Raw genomic sequence first — 17,811 nt, 5'->3', positions numbered from 1 at the left:
ACAGACAGGATTTTAAGCAACCAGTAGGTGGAGGAATTTCCAAAGCTAAGAACACCACAGGCTCCAAACCCAACTTCAGAGCTGAGGGCCTTAAAGTAATCTGTTCAGCCTTCTCCGCTTTATACTAATAGAAGACTGTGGAGCAGCTCTGAGATATATGCTCATAGAAGTACATCGCCCATGATATTCTGGCAAAAGGAAAGACTATTTTAGATTAGGATTGGATTTGACTTGTGAAATATGAGATTGGGGCCAAGAGAAAGCATTGCTTTGGGTAGGGATAGCATGAGATTAAAAAACTGAAAATAAGTCGAGTGTGTGAAGAAAATGACTGACATACGAGAGGAAGGAAGCCAACAAGAGTGCCGTGGGTAGATGCTAGAAAGGGTGACATCATGCAGAAAGGTCAGGGAGGGAGGCTGAGTTTGGCTTTGGTCCAGTCAGCAATAGAAGGCTATTATGAAAGACAAACGTAAATATTTGTAAAATATAGTGTTGGTACAAACAAATATTAAAAAAATTGAGTTGCTTCTGCTGCTCCTTCCTTTTTTTAGCCCTGGAAACAATGAATCCAGAGGGAACAGCCACAGACGCTCCTGAGCACGTCAGTTTAGGCCTTCTGTGCCTAACGCAATTTCTTCCCTTAGAATTTGACCCTTGCCTGTGTCACCCAGCACTCATCCCATACCTCCTCCTGACCTCCCTGCAAGGTGGAGCCCACCAACCTGATCGCTGATCTTACCCTCCCCGTTAAGACTTACTCTATTACATCATCTTATCATTGACATGAAGTGCAGACCCAATGCCTGGCCAGTCTGAAGTTGTGCACACGTAGGACATTAACTGAAACCTCAACTAAACCTCATCAAATTCCCACTTACTCTGGCTCCCTTCTCTATTTTTTAATTAAAAATTTTTTTGTATTATTCCTATTCTATTTTCCTGCAAACAGAGGCCCCCCTTCTTCTCGCACTCAAAAAATTCCACAATTCTCCTGGTTTCTTCATTTTCCCTCTTTTCACAGGCCTATATACTCTTCCATGTTTAATATCCTGGCTCATTTTATTCTTACTAACCATGAGAACTTATCTTTTTTATTCAATAGACTGTCCTCACTCTTGATCAATTTTATGCACTTAAATAGGCCATGTCATGTTTTTGCACATCAGACTGGAAAAATGACTAAGAGAGGTGGTATCCAGAGTTGACGAGGTTTGGAGAAAAACAGGTTCAGTCATTTGTGGAAGTATAGGCTTAGACATTTTTCGAAGGATAATTAGGCAGCATCCACCCAAATTCAGAATATCTGAGCCTTGTGAATCCTTAATCCTTTTAGAAATCTACCTTACAGAAATATGAGCACTAGAATAGAGCAATGAAAGTCAAGTGTATTTCCTGTAGGATTATCTACAAAAGCAAAACAAAGAAAATAAATGAGACAGCCATCAAAAATTCAAAAATTAGAAACCAGAATGATAGTACTTTTTTTCATTTAAAACAAGGAGTTTAAACAAGATGCTTAACTTGAAGGGAAAACTAGGATTCTTTTTTGTTTTAGAGTAATTTATCCCTAAAGACAGATTGCCCTACACGTAACAGCTACGTACAAAAAAGTATAAAATTGTCCTTGATTTTACAATGATAAATGAAAAACATTAAAATTCTCCAACTGAACAAGGTATGCAAGGATTTTTGTTGTTGTTGTTAAAACAGTGAGAGCAAAATAACTTACTGGAATATAAACGTAAGAGCCGACTGAGCATGCCACTAATGGAGAAAATGGGGTATTTTCACAGCATCAGTATTTTTCCCCATCCCGTCTCCACTTGATGCCAATCGAAACATACCATTGGCTGCTTGGTTAAAAAAAAAAAAAGCAATATGCTTGTGCACATACACCAGTTACTTTATGTACAATAAAGAAATGGGGAAGGGGGAATGAAAGAATAGAGAAAGCTATATTATAGTACTCACGATGTGGTGGAACCAAATCGGTTTTCTAATTGCGAATGTAATCTTGGTCTTTAAAGTTAACAGTTCTGGAGTGAAGAACCAGGTTCTCTTTTCAGCAAACACCTTCTGTCTGCTGTTGGAGCATATCGATTGTATCTGCATCCTCCAACTGTGTAGGTGTTATCTATTTCATTGATGGGTTGCCCATCAAATCAGAATCTGACCTGCCTCATTGGCAATCCCTGTCATTCACAATAGGCTTTAACTAGTTTACTAAGGGGTGCATACCTCTTAAAGTGCACCCCAGAACCACCCCGCCCCCTTCAAATTAATATGATTATTGTTCTCAGTCTCGACTCCTTCCTAGGGCTTTTCGTAGGCCATGGGAAACGCCAGAGTCTCCTCAGTTGCCCCTTCATAAAACAGGTATCAAGTCTGCACCGGATTGTGTCTGACATTTGTGAGTTCTTGGTCTCACCGACTTCAAGAATGAAGCCACACACCCTAGCAGTATTACAGTTCTTAAGAGCAGCATGTCCAGAGTTTGTTCCTTCTGATGTTCTAATATGTTTGGAGTTTCTTCCTTCTGGTGGGTTCGTGGTCTCACTGGCTCAGGAGTGAAGCTGCATGTTTTCGCGGTGAGCTTTACAGCTCCTAAAGCGGCCTGTCTGGAGTTATCTGTTCCTCCCGGTGGGTTCGTGGTCTAGGATGGCTTGCAGAAGTAAAACTACAGATCTTCACAGTGACTGTTAAAGTTCACAAAGCCAGTGTGGACCCAAACAGTAAATAACAAGATTTATAACACAAAGCAAAACAACACAAGCTTCCACAGTATACAATCAGCCCCTACCCCGTTACCACTGCTGGCTCGGGCAGCCTGCTTTTATTCTCTTATCTGGCCTCGCCCACATCCTGCTGATTGGTCCATTTTACAGAGAGCCGATTGGTCTGTTTTACAGACAGCTGATTGGTCCGTTTTGACAGGTTGCTGATTGGTGCATTTACAATCCCTGAGCTAGACACAAAACTTCTACAGGTCCCCAGTAGATTAGCTAGATACAGAGTGTGGACTGGTGTATTTACAAACCCTGAGCTAGATACAAACCGCCGATTGGTGCATTCACAATCCCTTAGCTAGACATAAAGATTCTCCAAGTCCCCAACAGATTAACTAGATACAGAGTGCCCATTGGTGCATTCACAAACCCTGAGCTAGACACAGGGTGCTGATTGGTGTGTTTACAAACCTTGAGCTAGATACAGAGTGCTGATTGGTGTATTTACAATCTCTTAGCTAGACATAAAGATTCTCCAAGTCCCCACCAGACTCAGGAGCCCAGCTGGCTTCACCCAGTGGATCCTGCACCGGGGGCGCAAGTGGAGTTCCCTGCCTGTCCGGAGCCGTGCGCCCGCACTCCTCAGCCCTTGGGCGGTCTATGGGACTGGGCGCCGTGGAGCAGGGGGCGGCGATCGTCAGGGAGGCAGCTAAAGCCCCGCGAGAAATCGAGCACCGCAGCTGCTGGCCCAGGTGCTAAGCCCCTCACTGCCCAGGCCGGCGGGGCCGGCCAGCAGCTGCGACGGGCGGGGCCCGCCGAGCCCACGCCTATCCGGAACTCGCGCCGGCCCGCAAGCGCCGCGCGCAGCCCCGGTTCCCACCCGTGCCTCTCCCTCCACGCCTCTCCCTCCACGCCTCTCCCTCCACACCTCCCCGCAAACCGAGGCAGCCGGCTTCGGTCTTGGCCAGCCCAGAAAAGGGCTCCCACAGTGCAGCGGCGGGCTGAAGGGGCTCCTGAAGCGCCGCGAGAGCGGGCGCCAAGGCCGAGGAGGCGGCGCCTAGAGAGAGCGAGGGCTGCGAGGCTGCCAGCACGCTGCCACCTCTCAGAATGAGCATACAAGCAGCACCAAGAGCGGCAGAGAAAGCAATAGTACAATTTCTCAATAAATCCAAAAGCTAGTTCTTTGAAAAAAAAAAATATATATATATATATATACACATACAGGCCGGGCACGGTGGCTCACGCCTGTAATCCCAGCACTTTGGGAGGCCGGAGGCGGGCGGATCACGAGGTCAGGAGATCGAGACCATCCTGGCTAACACGGTGAAACCCCGTCTCTACTAAAAATACAAAAAATTAGCCCGGCGTAGTGGCGGGCGCCTGTAGTCCCAGCTAGTCTGGAGGCTGAGGCAGGCGAATGGCGTGAATTCACCCCGGAGGCGGAGCTTGCAGTGAGCTGAGATCGCGCCACTGCACTCCAGCCTGGGCGACAGAGCCAGACTAAGTCTAAAAAAAAAAAAAAAAAAAAAAAAACCAAAAAAACCCCCAAATATATATATATATACACACATACACATATATATACACACATATATATACACACACATATATATACACACATATATATAGCGTGTGAAAGTCTAGTAATGTTAATTAAGAAAAAAATTATAACTATAGACATTAAGAATGAGAAATTGTATTGAAAATACTGAAACACCGGGCGCGGTGGCTCATGCCTGTAATCCCAGCACTTTGAGAGGCCGAGGCGGGCGGATCACGAGGTCAGGAGATGGAGACCACGTTGAAACCCCGTCTCTAATAAAAATACAAAAAATTAGCCCGACGCGGTGGCGGGCGCCTGTAGTCCCAGCTACTCCGGAGGCTGAGGCAGGAGAATGGCGTGAACCCGGGAGGCGGAGCTTGCAGTGAGCTGAGATCGCACCACTGCACTCCAGCCTGGGTGACAGAGTGAGACTCCGTCTCAAAAAAAAAAAAGAAAGAAAAAGAAAATACTGAAACAATTTTTTCAAAATAAAATGAAGTTGATGTTCAAGTTCATTCCAACAAATTTGAAAACCCAGAGAAAATAGGTTATTTCCTAGGAAAATGATAAATTGCCAAAATTGACTTAAAGACAAAAACCTAAAGACATTTATAACCACTAAAAAAATTTAAAAATCAAAATACTTGTCAAAAACAATTAACTTTTTATTTTTTCAGTTATTTTTAAATTATAATTTTATAGCTTTATTATTTGAGTTTTGAGACAACGCCTATATAATATTTGTATTTTGGAATTTGAGACATTAATTTTGAACTATTGCATGATGAATTTTTAAATATGTTCCATAAGATATTGGAAAAATGGGCTGGGTGTGCTGGCACACACCTGTAATCCCAGCACTGGGAGGCCCAGGTGGGTGGATCACCTGACATCAGGAGTTCGAGAGCAGCCTGGCCAACATGGTGAAGCCCCATGTCTACTAAAAATACAAAAAATTAGGCAGGTGTAGTGGCGGATGCCTGTAATCCATGCTAATTGGGAGGCTGAGGCAGGAGAATCGCTTGAACCCAGCCTGGGCAATAGAGCAAGACCCTGTCTCAACAAAGAGAAAAAAAAATATTGGAAAAAAGGTTTATATAATAATTGGAACTTTCTAGCTAATCTTTAAAAACCAGAATATTCCTTGTTTGTCTACCTATCATCTATTTATAATTATAAAAGTAATCCAAGCTTATTATAACAAATTTAAACCACAAAAAAAGACAATTGTGTTTGCACCTCGAAGGATTACCACTCACTGTTAAGTCAGTACATATCTTTCCACATTCTTCACTGCTTTTTCAAACATAAAAAATAAACTTTGAATGTTTTAATTCTTTAATGTTTGCTTTATTATAATTAATTTATTTTTCCTATATTCCTTGATTATGTTTCATTTCCATTCCCTAAGTTTTTGGCTGGAATGCTTATCATTCTATAATCTTTTGTCACTAAGTTATTATTGTAATACCCACCTCTCTTCTTTGAATCAAGAATTATTTAAAAGAGTAAACTTTTTCAATGCCTGCATAACTTTGGTTAATTTTTTCTTCTGTTAGCTCTATTGTCTTGCACTCAGAGACTGGCCCATGTAATATTTACTTTTCAGACTCCAAGATTTTCACTTTATCAAATACAGGATTAAGTCCATAAGACAATGGAAAAACAACTATATTCTGTTTTTAGAATTCCAATAATCTTTCAAATCAATCTTAATTATATAATTCTGATTTCTTGTATTGTAGTCCATTTTTTTCTGCCTAGTCAGTCTGTCAAAGACAGAAATATATATGATAGCACACTACTTATATATTTTTAAAAATCCATCTTTTTGCATTTTTAATGGTTAATATACTTAATATATTAACAACTAATATATTTTCATGAAAAACAATTCAACACTGGCAGGTAGGATTCTAAGATGGTCTCTAAAATTCCTGGTGGCTAGTATACATTCCACATAATAATCCCCTCTTCTTGAGTGTGAGAGAAATCTGGGAATGTGGGTGGCTGTGAGTCCCATGATTAAGTTATGTTATATGGAAAAGTTGAAGGGATTTTGCAGATATAACTAAGGTTCTGAATCAATCAATTTTAAGTTGATCAAATGATAGATTATCCTGAGTGGGCCTGACCAAATCAAGTGAGACCTTTAAAAGAGAGTTGGAAGGTCAGAAATGGAAGGGGTTAGAGAGATTTGAAGTGAGAGAGAGCCCCATGCTGGCCTTGCGGAAGCAAACAGCCATGTTGAGAACTGCCTATGGGAGGGGCCGTGTAGCAAGGGCTTGCACACGGCTTCCAGGAGCTAAGAGTGATCCCAGCCAATATCCAGCAAGAAAGCAGACACCCCAGTCCTACAATCTCAAGGAACTGAATTTTACTAATGTAGGATACAGTAAATTCCTCTTCTAAGTTTAGCCTGTTAACTTCCTTTAAAATTCAAGAGGAAGAAAAATTGTTAAGTACAATGAATTCTGAGTTCCTCTTCAAAAAACCAATATGTCAGTATGTTCAGCTTCCCTGTCCTTTGTCCTCCATTTTAAAGTTTAACGTCCTCATTCTTTACCCTCCTAGCCTCTATCACCTGTTCTGTCTTTAGGGATCCTTAGTCACATGCTCTGTCCTTAGCCATCCTTAGTCACCTGTGCTGTCCTTAGGCATCCTTAGTCACCTGTTCTGTAACCATCCCTCCCACCGAAACTACTCACCCCACCACTCTGGGTGGTACCCTTGCTCTCTTTAAAATAGCCAATCAGCATTAGCTTAGACTGTGTGGTCCAACCCTAGCCAATAGGGGAGAGAGGCAGCAGTAGGGGCTAGCTGCATGCTTTAGGAATAAGACTCCCTTCCCCTCCCTTGTCTGGTGTGCTCTCGCCATTGCTGTATCCATGAGATGCACCCTTCTATAGAAGTAAATTGCCTTGCTGAGAAAACTTGCCTGAGTGCTATTTTCACTTGGTGGCACCAAGCATTTACTTCCAACACTAGTAACTTGAATGAGCTTGGAAGAGGATCCTAAACCCTAGATGAGTAGATGAGAACACACCTTAGCTGGCATCTTGATTTAATTTCAATTTTGTGAGATCCTAATAGTAACCAATACTTTTATAAGCATGCAACTACACTGGGCCCAGACTTCTGACCTATGGAAACTATGAGATAATAAATGAGTAATGTTTCAAGCTGCTAAGTTTGTAGTATTGTGTTATGCAGCAAGAGAACACAAATACAAACATATAAAGACTTCTGAGAGTTATATTTTTGGTGTTAATTAGATCTTTCATGATTATAAAATAACCTCTATTGTTCTGTTTAATATATTTGCTTTACATATTTTAATATTTTTGTTATTATACATATTACTAATATTGTGATTTCTGTTTTCTTGGTGTTTGCTTTCATTTATTATCCCTTTGTCATCCTTTTAGTTCTAAAGTTGTGAGATACTTCTAGAAATAGTGTATATATACATATATATTTGTTTAATTGAATTTTTTGTATTTTCATGATATAATTTGTCACATTTTATTTATTGGTATCTCTTTTGATCTTAATTTTTCATCTCGTGTTGTTATTTCTATATCTTATTCTTTGTTCTGTTATTTTCTGTACTTTGGTATATAACTATATTTTTGTTTGTTTTCTCTTTTTCAGTGACTTTAGAAAGTATGCATTTAAACCTTGTTTTTAGGAATAAAAAAATTTACATTTTTCTAAAGGATTCTTCTACTTGTGTATTTTTTTCAAGGCAGGGACTAGGGCTCTTGTCCCCTTGTACCCTTAGTATCAATCACATAGAAATGTTTAAAAAATGTTTGATTGGCCAAGCCTGGTGGCTCATGCCTATAATCCCAGCACTTTGAGAGGCCAACGCAGGTGGATGGCTTGAGGCCAGGAGTTCAAAACCAGCCTGGGCAACATGGTAAAACCCTGTCTCTACAAAAAATACAAAAATTAGCCAGGTGTGGTCCCAGCTTCTTGGGAGGCTGAGGCAGGAGGATCACTTGAGCCTGGGAGGTGGAGGTTGCAGTGAGCTGAGATTGCACCATTGCACTCCAGCCTGGGTGACACAGCAAGACTGTCTGAAAATAAATAAATAAATAAATAAATACAAAACATTTGGTTTGCTGAATTGAAATCACTAGGTTCTAAGCAATTGTGCTGGTAAGTAGCTTTTACCATTTTTTTTCAAATAAGCATTTAAAAATATTATTTGATTTTTCTCTTTGGGTTATATCATGTTCATGTTGGTTTTAAACCATATTCTTCATATACACTCTCTTGAAACAGACACCTGTAATCTGAAACAAAAAATAAAAATAACTTGATGAACTAGAATGTAATTACCTTCTTCCGATTTTTTTTCTTTACTTTTTTTTTTTTGAGAAGGAGTCTTGCTCTGTTGCCCAGGCTGGAGCAAAGTGGTACAATCTCAGTTTACTGAAGCCTCCACCTCCTGGGTTCAGGGGATTCTCCTGACTCAGCCTCCCGTGTAGCTGGGATTACAGGTGCATGCCACCATGCCTGGCTAACGTTTGTTATTTTTAGTAGAGACGGGGTTTCAGCATGTTGGTCAGGCTGGTCTTGAACTCCTGACCTCAAGTGATCCATCCAAGTTTACCTCCCAAAGTGCTGGGATTACAGGTGTGAGCCACCGTGCCTGGCACTTTTTTTTTTTTTTTTTTTTTAGAGATAGGATTCAGTCTGTTGCCCAGGCTGGAATGAAGTGACTCAATCATAGCTTATTGCAGCAACCTCTTGGCTTTAAATGATCCGCCTGCCTTGGTCTCCCAAAGTGCTGGGATTATAGGTATGAGCCACCGTGCCTGGCGACAATCTGTTTTTCTGATACATACTCACCTTACTTAATAATATATTGTGCACATTTTTCCAAGTTCTTGTAAGGAAGGTATTTCTGGTAATGGAACCAATAAATCAGAGGGTGCATGATACATAAATCCAAATTTGTAATCACTTAAGTACATTGTAAGTTTATTTCTCATGTAAGTGCCCACGACGAGTACAGGTCAGTGAATGGCTCTATTCCATACTGTGATTCAGAGACTGAGGCTCTTTCTAACTTGTTATTCTTGCATAACCAGAGTATACTGTCATCTGCATGATTTAGGCTGGTTGCCATGCCCAGGATCTGGCTAGTAGAAGGGAAAGGGAACATGGAGAAAATATACTGTCTAAAAAGACTAAGTCCTGAAGTGAGATTTACCACATTACTTTATACTCACATTCCTTCAAGGGGGATATAGTCACATGGCCATCCAACTGCAAGAGAGGCTGGGAAATGATAAGAAGGGGAGACTAGATTTTGGTACACAGTTTTGTTATATATTTGTTTAATTTCATATGTGAAAAAAATTTTAACACATTAATCTCATTGTAAAAGAATTGTCTTTGAAGGTATCACAGGCACTTGTCAAATGGGCACACTTCTAGTTAGTGGCAGATCCAGAATGGAAACAGATCTTTTGACACTGATGGCAAAGCTTTTTCTTTCTTTTTTTCTTTTTTTTTTTTTTTTTTGAGACGAAGTCTCACTTTGTTGCTCAGGCTGGAGTGCAGTGGTGTGATCTCAGCTCACTTCAACCTCCCCCTCCCAGGTTCAAGCGAGTCTCCCGCCTCAGCCTCCCCAGTAGCTGGGATTACAGACGTGCACCACCATGCCCAGCTAATTTTTGTATGTTTAGTAGAGACAGGGTTTCACCATGTTGGCCAGGCTGGTCTTGAGCTCCTGACCTCGTGATCTGTCCACCTCGTCCTCCCAAAGTGCTGGGATTACAGGCGTGAGCCACTGCACCCAGCCGGCAAAGCTGTTTCTAATGAATGATACGGACAGGAGGTTGGGAAATACTAAGCAGAAAAGGGCAGTGTCGCGGACAAAGCCCCATCCTCAAACCTGGACCTGCAGCCCAAAGTGAAAACATGCATTCCTGTTTTCCAGCTGGAAATGTTGCCTTTTCCAAAACCTCCCTGGCCCACCCCATCCCCCATCCTGTACCCATAAAAAGCCAGGCTCCACTGGCAGAGAGGCAGAGAAGGAGAGAAGGAACAGCCAGACATTGGAGACAAGAGAAGAAGCAGCTGGACATCAGAGAGAAGCAGCTTGACTTCACAGGGATGGCTTAATGATGAGACCTTGGAGAAGAGTTTGGCCAGGGATGGCCAAACTCCAGGGGAAGACCACCTTCCCACTCCATTCCCTTTCTAGCTCCCCATCCAGCTGAGAGCCACTTCTACCGCTCAATAAAATCCTCCACATTCACCACCCTTCAATTCATTCATGTGACCTTATTCTTCCTGGATGATGGACAAGGACCCGGGTGTGGGTACAAGAGGCTGTCACACTGACCCTCCACTGAGCTGTGTAACACTTAAGCCAACCATGGATGGCAAAGCTAAGAGAGTGCACTCTAACACATGCCCTCTGGGGCCTTGGGGTTGGCAGGCAACCCCTAGATGCTGCCATGGGCTCTCACGGAGTTCTGCTCCTGCTGGTTGCCCAGAAGCACTTGTCCTGGCCCCTGTACCCACTCGCCTGCATGCTCCCACTTCTGTAAGGGGTTGAGAGCTATAGTCTGAGTCCCACGAAGGGGTCAAGGGAATTATCCTGTTTCATTAATGCAAGGCTTACTTTACTTTTTTAAAGTTAATGAAGTATGAGCTTTTTTTTTTTTTTCACTGAAGATAAACACTATTAGAAATATCTCTGTCTGGTGAGAGGTTGAAGCTTTTTTGAGAGAGACTTCTATAAACTATAGAGTATGGGGTTAATTTAATTTGAGAAAATGGTTGTCTAGTCAGTTGGTAGAAGCAGCCTGTAGACCATATTGCTGGCATAATTATTTTAGATGCTAACAAATGAGAGAACATTTTGATAACTCCATGAAAATCTCTCAGATTTTAGTTGTTAACGATGGGACATCATTCCCTGAATTCCACATTCACTAAATAGGCTTCCATTAAAATATTCCTTTTTTATTCTCCAGATACTTGTATATCAGCTTTGAGCATGTAGGGTAAGTGTTGACTACTTATTTGGTGAATTTGTACAGGTAATTTGGATAACTTAGGTTTTCAAATACTATTTTTCAGTAGGCATGTATAGTTGTTTTTTGCTTAACTTTACCAGATAAATACCAAAATCTCTGTTTCAATTTGCCATTGTAGTCAGAGCTAAAGAAACAACTCATAATGGTGGTGGAAATTCCTGATTATTTCAGCCAGCTTTTCTCTTTATCCCAGAACATAAAGAATACAAATAATTTACAACTCCTTTAAAAATCATATTGCTATAAATTTATATCCTATTACTGAAGATAACATGTCATACATAGTTCTTGTAGAATATTTCTCCAGACCTCTATACATCTTTTAGTAATGCTACAAGACAACATCTTCAAATATATGTAAAAGATCATAAATTTTATCATGCTTGATTGCAGAAGGTAATCACTCTCCTGGAACAGAGAGTCTGCATCCTTCTAACTCTGATATGTTCTCTACAGCTTTTAAATTGAAGAGGAATGCCTGCAGCAGGGGCTATCACAATATCAGCTGCATGCACGGTGGGCTGCTGGAGGGCATGTGTCATTAGCATCACCCTGTGAGGGGATGCATACTATTCATTATGTGTGGACACTATTATGCCCCACAGGGACAATAAGCAGGAAAGATCAGTCTTCCCAAACCTCATTCTCCCAAAACAAATCTACAGAACTACTATATTCATGGGAAGACTTCCTATTGTAGGTTTATTGACTTTTGAGTGAAAGAAATGAGGTCACAGAGTTATTATTAAAAATAACAAAAAAGTTTTCAAATGCATACCTCTGATCAGTTGCTTGGATGAATTATTGAACTCAGGAAAGTACTAACTGATTTTCAGTGAGAAAACCTTTGTAATATTGGTGAATGCAATTTAAAACCTGGCATTATAGTTTATTAAGTGGTGCATTTACTTCATCTGAATCTTCAGGTTATTACGAGGGTATCATTCTGTTGATGAAAAAAGTCAAACTGTAAAATATTTGAAGAGATTTATTCTGAGCCAAATATGAGTGACCATGGCCCATGACACAGCCCTTAGGTGGTTCTGAGAACATGTGCCCAACGTGGTTGGGGCACAGCTTGGTTTAACATATTTTAGGGAGACATGAGACAGCAATCAAATACTTTAAAGATATACATTGGTTCTGTGCAGAAAGGTGGGACAATTCGAAGTGGGGAAGTTTGGAGGTCAAGGTCTTAGGTAGATTTTTAAATTTTCTGATCGGCAATTGGCTGAAGGAGTTATTATCAGTAGAAAGGAATGTCTGGGTTACATTAAGAGGTTATGGAGACCAAAATTTAATCGTGCAGATGAAACCTCCAGATAGCAGGCTTCAATAGACTGTAAATGTTTCTTTTTTCTTTCTTTTTTATTTTTATTTTTGAGATGGAGTCTTGCGCTATTGCCAGGCTGGAGTGCAGTGGTGCCATCTCGGCTCACTGCAACCTCTGCCTCCTGGATTCAAGCCATTCTTCTGCCTCAACCTCCCAAGTAGCTGGAACTACAGGTGCGTGCCACCATGCCCGGCTAATTTTTGTATTTTTATTAGAGATGGGGTTTCACCATGTTGGCTGATAGTCTCGATCTCTTGACTTCGTGATCCGCCCGCCTCGGCCTCCCAAAGTGTTGGGATTATGGGCGTGAGCCACCGAGCCAGGCCAACCGTTAATGTTTCTTGTCAGACTTAAGGTCTGTGTTGATGTTAATGCTGGAGGGTCGAAGGGGGAATGTCCAAACCCCACTTCCCATCCTAGCTTGAACCAGTCTTTCAGGTGAAATTTTAGAGTGCCCTGGTGGAGGAGGAAGTCCATTCAGATGGTTGGGGGACCTCAGAATTTTATTTTTGGCTTACATTCTGGCCTTATAATTTTATTTTTGGTTTATAGTTCTTTGACTATTGACAGTCCTTAAAAAACAAGGAAATAAAGTAGACTTAGGACTCAAATATTCAAAGTTGCAGTTTTAGGCAAAAATTATCTTTAAATATAAAATAATACATTGCCGGCTGGGTGCAGTGGCTCACGCCTGTAATCCCAGCACTTTGGGAGGCCGAGGTGGGCAGATCACGAGGTCAGGAGTTTGAGACCAGCCTGGCCAATATGGTGAGACCGCATCTCTAATAAAAATACAAAAATTAGCCAGGCGTGGTGGTGTGCGCCTGTAGCTCCAGCTACTCGGAAGGCTGAGGCAGGATAATTGCTTGAACCTGGGAGGCAGAGGTTGCAGTGAGCCGAGATTGCACCACTGCACTCCAGCCTGGGCAACAGAGTGAGACTCTGTCTCAAAAAATAATAATACATTGTATTGGAGGGAAACTGAAAAAAAATTCTCTAACAGGAAAACATTGCCCTTTGTTAGTTATATACTCTGTGTCAAGTTACTAAGCAAACAGTAGGGGAACAAAAACCATTTGGAGAAATTTGAGCTGGCTTACTCTTCACTTGTAGCACAGATACAAGCTGCATCATGTACAGAAACATTGAAATGGTTAAATATGCAAAAGAAATCTGTGACAGATTATAAAATCAGCTTGTCTTAGTTGAAGCAATTAAAGCCCTTAAAATTGCATCTGTATCTGAAGTGGTGCTGAAAGTGCCAATGGTTTAAAATAATTCTTTTGAAATGAACATTTTTAATGAAATTCACTTTTGGACTATTAAGTTTATGCAATAATTCCTAAGTATTTGGTATAGAAGACAAGGGAAGGCTCCAGATCCATAGATCTGTGAAAGGAAAATATTTTGGGCCCCCAAAATCACGAAGCTAAAGGAAAAAGTCAAGCTGGGAACTGCTCAGGGCAAACCTGCCTCCCATTCTATTCAGTCACCCCTCTGCTCACTGAGATAAATGCATATCTGATTGCCTCCTTTGGAGACGCTAATCAGAAACTCAAAAGAATGCAACCTGCAGTGGCTTACGCCTGTAATCCGAGCACTTTGGGAGGCTGAGGTGGGTGGATCACCTGAGGTCAGGAGTTTGAGACCAGCCTGGCCAACGTGGTGAAACCCTGTCTCTACTAAAAATACAAAAATTGGCCAGGCATGGTGGTAGCCTCTAATCCCAGCTACTCAGGAAGGCTGAGGCACAAGAATCACTTGAATCTGGGAGACGGAGCTTGCAGTGAGCCGAGATGGAGCCACTGCACTCCAGCCTGAGCGACAAGAGCAAGACTCCATCTAAAAAAAAAAAAAGAATGCAACCATTTGTCTCTTATCTACCTATCACCTGGAAGCCCCCTCCCTGCTTTGAGGCTTTGAGTTGTCCCGCCTTTCCAGACTAAACCAGTGTTCATCTTACATATATTGATTGATGTCTCATGTCTCTCTAAAATGTTAAAAACCAAACTGTGGTCTGACCACCTTGGCCACATGTTGTCAGGACCTCCTGAGACTATGTCACAGGCATGCGTCCTCAACCTTGGCAAAATAAACTTTCTAAATGAACTGAGACTTGTCTTGTCTCAGATTTTTGGGGTTCACATTTGGTAACCATGAAGAGATTCTGAGTAGAAGTGCTCCTGATCTTTGACAAATCTATTGGTGCTTGGTACCAGCTTGAGCTATCTTTATGGCTCAAACCAATAGGACAATTTGCTGATGCCTGGAAGTACCCCCTCTAGAGAATCCCTGATCTCCCAAAATTGGATCGAGATCTAAAGTTTATTTTGCTATAAAATTCCTTTTCTTTTCTTTTGAGACGGAGTCTTGCTCTGTTGCCCAGGCTGGATTCCAGTGGCATGATCTCAGCTCACTGCAACCTCCGCCTCCTGGGTTCAAGCAATTCTCCTGCCTCAGCCTCCCAAGTAGCTGGGATTACAGGCGTGCACCACCACACCTGGCTGATTTTTGTATTTTTAGTAGAGATTTTTCACCATGTTGGCTAGGCTGGTCTCAAACTCCTGACTTCAGATGATCCACCCACCTTGGCCTCCCAAAGTGCTGGGATTACAGGTGTGAGCCACTGCACCTGGCCCATACAATTCCTTTTTTTTTTTGGTGTTTTACTTGTTTCCAACACAAAGAAGGCAAGTTTGTCCTGCTTCCGTGATGATGGAAGGCAGTTAACTCCTTTATGGAGTTTGAGCTTGCTTTCAACAGGGAAGATGAGGTTTTTTTCCTGCTTCTAGGGTGGTAGAGAGCAGTCTACAGCCTGAGAACCATCCCTAGGTAAGTAACTGCATTGGGCTTTGTCTCAGTTAAAGTTAAAATTAACAATCAGCTTGTCTTAATTTCTCCTTACCATTAGAGTGCTCAGTAATGATGTAAGTTGTGCAATCATTTGTTTTGCTTACCTGTTTTTTGTTGTTGTTTTGGTCTTTTTCCCATTGGGTTTGATCAACTCTATCCGACTTGATCAAATCTGAAGGAAGTTCCTCTTAATTTTGGGGAACAAGGCCTCTGAAGTGGCTAAATTCCACCACCCCACCACACACACAAAAAAGGTGGTGTGGTTGGGGGAGAAAAATGACTAGCAGAAGGAAAAAAAAAAAAGAGGAAAGATTTTTGATTTTGACTAATAAGGAGCTTTATTTACATACAAGTCCACTTTTTTTTTGCTAGCCAGGCCAAACTAAAAGAGCAGTGGCTGTACTTCTGAAATAGCAGCAATTTGTCCTAGCTGAAATATGGTAATGAGATTTTAAAAAGATTTTTTCTAAAGGAACTCAATGGTTAAAAGTCAGCTTAATTAAAAACTAACATCCAAGATGTGTGTGTGTGTGTGTGTGTGTGTGGGCATATGTGTGTGTTTGTATTTAAAAGGCTTTCATGTTTTTGTTTTTGTTTTTCTCCTAAGACCTTGTCTTTTTTTTGAGCAAAAGTTTTTTCTTCTCAGTTGGCTGAATTCTGGTTTCTTCATTTACTTATGCTGTCTCTCCTTTTTCTTGCACCGTCTGCTGCATGGGGGACCTAAAATAGTTTATAACAGCCTCAGGTTCCTTAAAGAAAATGGAGAAGGCGCCGCCAGAGTCCCTTTGGGGGAGAAACCTGTTTTTCCTTATGGAACCCCAAGAATGTAAACTGATAAGTTCGTCTCAGTTTTTTTGTTTGTTTGTTTGTTTTTTTTGAGATGGAGTCTCACTCTGTCACCCAGGCTGGAGTGCAGTGGCTCACTGCAACCTCTGCCTCCCGGGTTCAAGCGATTCCCCTGCCTCAACCTCATCAGTAGCTGGGACTACCAGCGCGTGCCAGCACGCCCGGCTAATTTTTTGTATTTTAGTAGAGAGGGGTTTCACCACGTTGGTCAAGATGGTCTTGATCTCCTGACCTCGTGATCTGCCCACCTCAGGATCCCAAAATGCTGGGATTACAGGTGTGAGCCACCACGCCCGGCCAAGTTCGTCTCAGTTCTTAAGCTCCTTACTTTTATATTGTGTTACCTGTTTTTTTTGTTGTTGTTTTTTTGGTTTTTTGACTAAAATAGTTATTGCAACAGAGGTTACTCTTGGATTTTAAGAAAGTGTGTGGTTTAGACACTTAGAAATGTCTTTGCTTAAAAAAGTTTTTTTTTTAAGTCACTGTAAAAGCATCACATGGTCTAACCTCAATAATTCTTCCTTTTTGTAGACCCAGGATTCAGTGTGGGCTCTGCCCAGAGCTCAGACATCCACTTAAAAGATAGGTAGTCCCTATCTAAATAAAATTGGTCTCCTTATACAATACTATGATAGATTTCTGCAACTTTATGTTTGATTTGATCAAATAAATGATTAGATTTTTAATCTCCCTCTAGCATCACCAGACTTTTTCTCTCTGTACCTTATGATGTAAATTTTGCCATTTGATTTGCACCTGAGTTGTTTCCTTTAATATGAAATTTTAAGGCTATTTAGCTGACAACTGCCTAGAGTTGTGAAACAGGTTATCAAGAATCTGAAAGTCTAAGATAGGAAAAAAAAAAGGTTTTCATAAATCTGTAAGATGTACTTCTATTGGCATGCCTAATACATCTATGTATTTATGTGTTGTGTACACAATGTTTCACAACTGAAAATATATAAAAGAGCTCTAGTTAATTGGCTTAAGAAAATAAAAGCACTTGAATCAAATAGTTTATCACACAAAAAAAGACTAGTCAAATGCTTTTTCAAGTTTACATAACTTAAATAAAATCTTTAATAAATAAGCTAGCTTGAAAATTATAGGTAATTTTAGAAATGTCTTAAGAATTGCCAGCATACATTTTTGTTTGCATTTGTTAATCAAGCAATTTCATACTTATCCCTGCCAAATACTGTAAGGTGTCAAAATTTGGCACAGGGGTTACAAAACTGTAAATCCAGCCCAAGACAGAATGATCTTTGCTTGTGTAATATTTAATAAATAAGATATTGACACAGGTTTAATAAAAATAGCAACATCTTGAATTTAGTCAGACTACCATAACTTCTAATCTTGTGGCTTTAGGCAGTCTAGTCCACAGGCATTAAGGTTGGTTTTGAGAAAGGACTGTCATCATCTTTGTTCCAAAGCTAAACT

The 17,811-nt window shown here is 41.0% G+C and overlaps 1 pseudogene; it reads right to left on the bottom strand.

The window, feature by feature from the left end:
• Positions 1 to 656: 656 nt before the first annotated feature.
• LOC129397921 (small ubiquitin-related modifier 2-like) lies at positions 657 to 4,891 on the bottom strand (annotated as a pseudogene).
• Positions 4,892 to 17,811: the final 12,920 nt, after the last annotated feature.

This window comes from Pan paniscus, chromosome 5 (genome assembly GCF_029289425.2).
Source record: "Pan paniscus chromosome 5, NHGRI_mPanPan1-v2.0_pri, whole genome shotgun sequence".
In the NCBI taxonomy this organism is placed as follows: domain Eukaryota; kingdom Metazoa; phylum Chordata; class Mammalia; order Primates; family Hominidae; genus Pan; species Pan paniscus.
Note: the sequence above shows the minus strand (reverse complement) of the source record. Positions and strands in the feature narration are given on the sequence as shown.